The following is an 8,196-nucleotide window of genomic DNA, read 5'->3' as shown; positions in this document are numbered from 1 at the left end:
GGCCGCCTGCAGGCCGGACACCACCCGCCGCCTCCCGGCTTTCGCCTCCATCCCTGGGATGCCCTGGAAGGGCGGCATTAGTGATTCGTTTCTTAGCGGTCGTGAACCTTTTAAAGGAAAAATTACATTTTCCGACAGACAGTCTCTAGCGGCTGCTCAAGCGCCCTCCGGATGAAGTCTGTAATAAAATCGGTTCCCATGAATCTGAAGAGGATCCTATACCACCACTACAAGGCAAGTCTGAACCGAATTCGCTAAAAAGCAGACATTTCATTAGCTGACCTAGGCTGCCTTCCAAGTAAGCCAGGTTAGCACAACGAGCACAGAGCTGAACGGAATGTCAGGGCATTCCAGGCATTTGAAGTGATGATGGCGCGTTTTAATTCATGTCTGCCAGCAGGACGACTACACTGCCCCAGGAATAGGGAAGATATATCCACTTCAGGAGAGCAAAGGAGAATGCAGCCTGCATGGCTGCTCAAGGATCTGCTCCATCTAAACTGCAGACAGACTCACCCCCTCAGCCACACAGCTTTGAGTCAGATGAAAGGGGGGAAAGTGACTGCAATGCCAATGGAATTCACTGTCTCTGCCAAAATAAAACATGAACATAATCCCACTGCGTGAGCATTTTAACATGTAACAGTCACTTCTGTCTGAAAGTAAGTTGCATTTACCTCACAAACAGCAAGAGAAACATAGATCATGATGTAAATTTAAATACTTTGTCCAGCATTTCTTGTTGCCCCAGCAGTGCACATACAGCAAAAACATGGGATCCACCCATTTGGCTTCCTCTGCAGGACTGAGGAAAAAACTGTTTGCTGAAATGTCCTGATTTATTTATTAAGCCCTGATTTGAATGTAATCCATTGAAGTGGCATTCCACACAATGCCAAACATTCATGAAGGGAATAGAGAGCTGCTCATAGCATGCATGTGGAAAGGCACACATGAACTAGATGTAGAATCACAATATTAAAGAAAACATTATAGTTTTACAAAAGAGCAGCTGATACTCAAATTTGGTACCTTTACTTTAACCACAACCTTGCTTAGACATCCACCCCTTTCTGCAAAAAAATTTTTTCTCCTTACACATGACACCCAGGGAGACACAGGCCACGCTGGATCATGTTTCAAGCTGTACCATCTAGGGAGTGCAGACATAAGGAAAGTGGAAGCCAAATCCACTCTGTTTAACACACTCCAAAACTCTGTCAATCGGCATGAGACACATGAACACTGCAGTAAAGGCTCCTTGACTGCCACATGGAAGTCAAGCCTTGTTAGTGAATCTGATGTGTGATAAAGAAAAAAATTACTGGGTGATGTGGAAATTTTTAAAAAGCTGTATCAGTATCCTGCGAACAACTAATGAGCCTCTAGGAATTAATAAATCTAATCATCATCAACATGAAATACATTGATAGAATCTCTGCTACAGCAAATATCACACAAAGGTCAGCAAGTTACTTTTCTTTACACAAGAATAACTATTAAACTTGACAAATAAAACAAAGCCTTGCATAATTTGGAAAAACAAGTCTCTGTCTGACAAATTATTTAGCAGTTAGCATGGGACCACCTGGAATGCATCTGCTCTACCTCCCTCTTCTTGCTGCAGCAAGCCCATCCCAGCTCCCACAAGTGCTGGGTATAGCTTAACCCAGACATCCCAGAAACCCAAGGTTTCAATCCTTGGCTCCCTGAAATGCTGGGTAAAGCTTAACCCAGGCAGAGTGACACACAATTCCTGCAATCTCAAAGAATCTGTTCCAAGTGTCATGTGTGTAACAGCACATTAAGAGGCAAGGGAAGATATCTTTGCCTTTTTACCTTTCAATTTGGGAGAATGGATTTTTCGGGATTATAGGGCTTTTGTTTCCTATGCCTTATTTGGTATCCTTGCTGCTTGATAGCAACTCTCAGATTGAAGGAAATGATCCAACAGATGTATTGAATTCCATTTTGCCCTTCAAACTTCATGTTGGGGGCTGTGGATTTGGAATCAAATTAACACATGCTTTTTGTTCTGCACTAAGTGTCTCTGTACACTTGGCTTCTCATTTCCAGTGGTAGAAATCTAGTTTTTCAAAATCGAAATATTTGAAATGCTTTTCCACTCTACTACCTTCAACCAGCTCATTATTCTATTATTTGTGAACAAACAGGAGGTAACATTCAATGGGAGGCTATCTCTGGATTTCTATTCAGTAAAGAACAGGAAAAGAATCTTGGGAGTGAGAACACAGAATAGTTTTCTCCTCTGGAAGGGGTCTGAAATGCATGATCCAAGATGAATTGCAATGGTAGGAAAAGGTTAAACAGAAACAAGGATCTTCCTGCCAACAGATGACCTTGGGAGTAAAACCCACTCCAGTCAATTTAAAATGTTACCAATGTGTGTTTAAGCAAGGGAATATTTACATAACTTCATAAAGCCAAGAGGCCTGGGGGAGCAGGGGGAAATGTTAGAGTAAAACCATGGGAAAGACTCGCCAGGCCATTTGGCAAGAGCAGATGTTTGAAACAAAATAAATCTGATTATCACAGAATTTTGGCCTTTGCATCAATTTGAACGCAAAAGGAAAAGGCAGGAACAGCTCTATGAGCAAATCCAGGAAGAACCTGAAGACGTGAACATGTGCCTGGAGAGAAACACATTTTGCACTGATTGCCTTGAGCAGACACAATTCAAGCTTGGCTAAAACAGCTGGAGATGATGACCCACAAGCACCAGCTGCAGAACCTTCAGGGTCACCGTGGGCAGAAATTCCACCTGACAGCAACTCCAACAGTCAATAGTGCCCACCCCCAAGTCACAAATAAGCCTTCTAGATTTAGTATGATTTTTTTTTCTCATTTAAAAAAATTATTACACAGTTTCACACAAGTTTAAAAAAAAAAAAAAAAAAAACAAAACACATGACCAGTCCTTCCACCTTCTAAGCCCCTCCCTGCTCTTAGCATCTTCAATCCCTAGTAAAATCATACCAGGATGTAACACTCTGCTTCCCAGGGCTGCTGCTGGCACAGTGCACTTCCAATTCTTCCTTAACACAGAGCTGCAAACACCTGGAATGAAAAACAGCAGTAAAAGACCAGAAAAAGAGTGCCATTGCCTTAATAGTATATTTAGCTGCTCTGGCACACATTGAGACTTTGCAAGTAGGGTCCTGTCAGTTCCCAATCCACTTCAAGGCACAAGACTTGTCCATACAGAGTGAAATCCTGGGGGTGTAGCTAAACAGGAAGGCAAATAGTGCACGCAGGAATCATCACATAAGTGAAATAATTAACCTGATCTGGGTTTTCTCATAAGGGTCTTGAAAATATTTTCAGAGTCTGATCGCAGCACTAAAACACATCCATGTGTTTTTCTGGAAACAGTGGAAAAGTCTAGCGGGATGCAAAGTTGGCACAAGAGCTGTTCATTTCAGAAGCACAAGCCCTCACAGTTGCTTTGAGGAGTTCGTAAAAAATAAATAAATAAGGAAGATGGATGATTTGCTGTATCAAGGCAGTCTCCCAGCAGGTCCTCACCTCCTGCCCAAAAGCATCATGCCCCATTTTGCTACCAATGCTACACCTGAGCTGTTATGTGACCCTACACAACTACCTTTAAATGCATCACAGAAGAGAATTAAAGAGCAAGGCCCTCCTCAAAGCTGAGTTCACTCTGCTATGTATCCAGAAGTTGCTGAAAATGGAAAGGTCATTCAATTTATCAAACAGAGTTGGAGCACAGGAGTCACATTAAAGCACTTCTCATACAAGCTAGAAAGGCCAAGGCCTGTTATTGTCCTCGTAAAAATATTTCCTCCTAAAAATAAAATCCTATTGTAAAATATTTTAAAAGCCTGTCATAGAGGCACTGAAGGGCAATAGGCTTACCAAGGCACATTTGCAGGCTTGGGAAATTTCATGGAGCAGACTATTTCCTTATGGAATTATAACTGAAAATCAATCCTTAATGCTTTTCCACACTTTAATGTCTCTTTGGAAGTGAAACAGTCCAGACTCCCTGGTGAACCACAGTCGGAAGCAAAGGTGAGGGTGGGAAAAATAGAGCAGTTTCAAGTTCATGGTTTGATTAACACTGACAGAGAAGAATCTGTTTTGTTCCAGATTTGGTGCCAGAGGATGGAAATTTCTCAGTGCCTGGTTTCCCTGAGCTCCTACCTGAGGACAGCTCGGCACAAATGGAGAGAGTTTTGCGCTGCAATCCAGCACCTTGTGGGTGGAAGGTGTGAGGCCAACACTATGCAGTGACACCATTAAAATAAGGGACAAGAGAGGAGAGTTTTACTGGTTCACAGGCAGGGAAAAAACTTCAGAGTTTAACACTGACAAAGTTTATAAAATTCTTTGCCTGCTGCACGTGCTGGCATCAGGGGGCTGCTGAAGGACAGGCAAAGAGTACAAAGTAGAAGATTTTGTTGCTTCTCAAAGCACTTAAGAGTTGCTTTGGAGACAAAATGTTGTCTTATATTCCAACAAAGACAACTTCCTGTAAGTGATTCATTACTTCTAATCCACAACCCATTTTAGAGCAGCACTCCGTCAGATTCTTGATTTCTCTGGGGACACCAGTACAACGTGAAAAGGTTAATGGGAGGTACAGGCATTCATACCAATTACAGCAGCAGGCAGCTGAATTCCTCTTACTGGAAAGCTATGTTATTTTCATTTACTCAGAGGAGGTGCAGGTCTCTTAGAAATTGTCTTTAGAGTGAGACACATCGCAAGGATGCCATCAATGCAATAATCTCAATTCAAGCAAAGAGAAATCACTTGAGCCAGATTCTAGTCCTTGGTGCTACTCTTGGTTATTAGAACTGTTCTGCAGCACTCTGCTAAGACAGGGCTTGAGCTCCAGGCCATCCAATTCTTCCTGAGAAATACTATTTATATCTCTTATGACCAGTTATATGGACACCTCCTCTGGGGGGAGAGGAGAGGAAAAAAAGCCGGATGCTCAGGCTGTACTCCTGTATTTCCAGCTGCTCTGAAGTGCAGCATATCTTGAGCAGATCACCTGGGCTTTGTGCTCTACACTTTCACATACACAGATCACCTATTACAGCAAACACTTGTCTTATCCCCATCCAGAAACTTGAAGCACTGTGTGAAGAACTTAAAAGCCATTTCAAACCTTTGGGAGAGCACTAAATCACTATCCAGAGCAACCAAATCAAGTTCAGAAAGGTGTTTCCCTTAACCACTAAGGCCATTAGTTCTACTTAGGAGAGAGGAGCAGAGAGAAAAATAATTGAATTCTGTTAGCTTAATGGAAATTCAAAAAATCTGAGGCACGATAATAAAAATCACCCACGAGTGGTTGTTTCCCTCTCTGTGGAGAAGAGAAATAAGTTTAGCTAAAATGAACTGGCATAAGGTCATTAAACAAGTGTGGGCTTTGCATTCACTGTTCCCTAAAATGCTTCTAAGTGAGGTCCCGTAACAAGACCTCTTTCTCACCAAGGGGCCTCAAGCTCACAAGCCACACAGGCTTCCTGGGATACAGGAACAGCATTATCTTCATTTTCAAAGAGAATAAAGGCAAGCTGAGGGACTGATAACTGAGCCCAGGTTTCAAGTCACAAGCTACTGACTTTGCAGTGCTTTGCTCTTTCTCTCTCTACTTTGTCAGAGGCTCTCAGTGTCACTGAGAACTGCCTCCTTGATTCCTATTGCCTCATGAAGAAGTAAAGTATCCATAAATTATTCTGAAGGTGCCAGGATAAGAAGTGTCCTCCCACCTCCTGTGGCTGTTCTCACCTGACACGGGAAAAGCCTTGGCTCCCATAAGGAAGAGCAGAACCAGGCCCACAAAATTCTGCTTTGATTATGAGGAAGTAAGCCTGGAGACAAAACCAAAGCCTATATCAACTTCCCTCTTCAGCCTTTCATTAAGTTCCTAAAACATGTTGATCTTAACCTTCCAAGTGACTATTCACCAAAACCCCCACTAACAGCCTGATTTGATTTCAAACTGTGCGGAGCCCACATCAAACCCAGATAACCCGACAGTTATATCAGGAGTCACTGGTGTCCTACAGAGCTTTAATGATTTTTTTGGAACTTAATTCCATTCTTTCTGTCTATAACTTTCTATAAGCCATCAATATTGGATGTTTAGTACTCTAAAACACAAGAAATATATTTAGCACTTAGCTCAAGACCTCTAAAGCCACTTTCCTGGTTTCTACAAAATACACCTGAACTAAGACAAACCTGCCTGAACTGCCAGCACCTAAGTCAAGTGTGTTGTAATTGCTCATTGCCAACACACACCCAGACACACATTCTAGAGTAAAATGCTCCATTTCTCAATTTCTTATTTTTTAAACTTTAAAGGGTGAGCAGAGCATGCAAAGGTTTATGCATGAACAAAGCCATTCAAACATGAGGCTTTAAGAATAATCGTGGATAGGACAAAATTCCATAAACCCTCTCTTGCTCACTATCATGCACAATCAAACAAACATAATATTCTGAGTTGGAAGGGACCCACAAAGGCCACTGTCTAAACCTCAACCTTTGCCTCAAGGAAATATTCCAACATTTCAAAATAGCATATTTTAGCATTCTGCTAATCCCACCCTGATCATTGCCAGGCACAGGGGCTTTTTTTTCTCCGTGGATTACTGGCCCTACAGTCAAAAAACAGGACACTGCTGACAGCTTAAATTTCTCACCTCCACCATATTTTTGAAGAGTTGGCTGTATGACGGTATTTTTATTCTCCCTAAATTAGCTGTTTGCCTGAGAATAAACTATAAATTCAGCAGACATGTCTGTGTCATTGTTCCTCTAAAAAATGTCAGTGCCTCTGCATCTCCTCTTGGTGGAGTTTTTGTTACTTGAATTCACATTTCCAAGTTTAAAACAATTAATACAGCACACCAACAACTTCCAGTAGTTTTAGTGACAGCAGACTTGTAGGTAAACCGGAGCCAGGTTAAGGTCCAGGAACACAGGAACAAGTGACATCCTGATGCAAACTGCAGTTCTGTTTACTGAAAGGTGTTCCCCCTCCCATCCCCAGCAGTAAATCTTATGTAGCTATTATTCAGGTATTCACAAAGACCTGGCTTTCTTGATTCTATTGATAACATTTTTAATGCCTTTTTTTTTTTTTCAGATTAGAGGATGAATTCAAAGTCAGGGGCTGTGAGTCTTTTCAAGATCCACTGTTAGGCTACTATGAAACCTCAAGCCTCTTTTTCCAAGAGTGATATGGTTCAAAGCAGCATTTATTCTTAATCAAAGTGCCTTGATGCAAATGTCTACCCAAGAATTAATAGCAAGCATTAAACCCTGAACTGTAGATTAGAATTGGTTTTTCTGTGTTCATGCAATCCTGCCACATATTCTGCCCTCACCAGACCAAAAACCAGAGTGCTTTCTTGGCATTCCGATGCTACAGGATAATCCCATTTGCAAGAGGAACCACAGGCTGCCTGATGTTAAATGTCATTCCCTGCCTCTTCCCCCCATGTCCTGAGCCCCTCATTTTGTTGTATCTATTTCCAGTCAGTGGTTTGGCTGACTTCTCATGAGCTGTCTGTGACACCACCTGCTTGACCATACCCCAGGTAATCAAAATTAAAAATAAAATTGCTATTCCATTCCGGGTCTGGATGCTGTTGCTCAAAAAAGCCAATGTCCAGATCCAAGAGTGGAGTTAAGAAGGAAGGAGATGTCACAACTGAGCCAGTCCAGTCATCTTTCCAGAAGGAGAACAGAGAAAACTCCAGACCTCACTACCCCCTGGCATGGGTGAAACTGAGGTTAGACAACATGAAAGTTTTGTCACACAACTTTTCCAAACATGGCAAATCTTACTCCTCTCTCAGTGCACAACTCCTAGTTCTGGACTGGTAAGAGGGAAGAAAAGGGAAGAAATTCCTGCCCCGATCCCTCCAACACCTTTAAAGCTCTTAGGCAGGACAATGGAGGACTTGCAGCATCAGGCTGTGAGCTGCAGGGAAAGGTGGTGCAATCCCACCTGTGCCATGGCAGCTGGTCACATTTAAACTTTGCATCCAAACTACCAAGCAGGAGTAGACGCCTTTCATTCTTTTAATGGCTAACTTATTTCCTTCCTGGTGTTCCATTATTTGCCAAAAACAGCTGTGGACATAAATTAACTTTTTTTCCTTCAGCTAAAACAAACAAATATTTATG

The sequence above is a fragment of the Cinclus cinclus genome, chromosome 5 (genome assembly GCF_963662255.1).
Source record: "Cinclus cinclus chromosome 5, bCinCin1.1, whole genome shotgun sequence".
In the NCBI taxonomy this organism is placed as follows: Eukaryota; Metazoa; Chordata; class Aves; order Passeriformes; family Cinclidae; genus Cinclus; species Cinclus cinclus.
The sequence above is the reverse complement of the archived record's forward strand: the minus strand, read 5'-3'. Positions refer to the sequence as shown.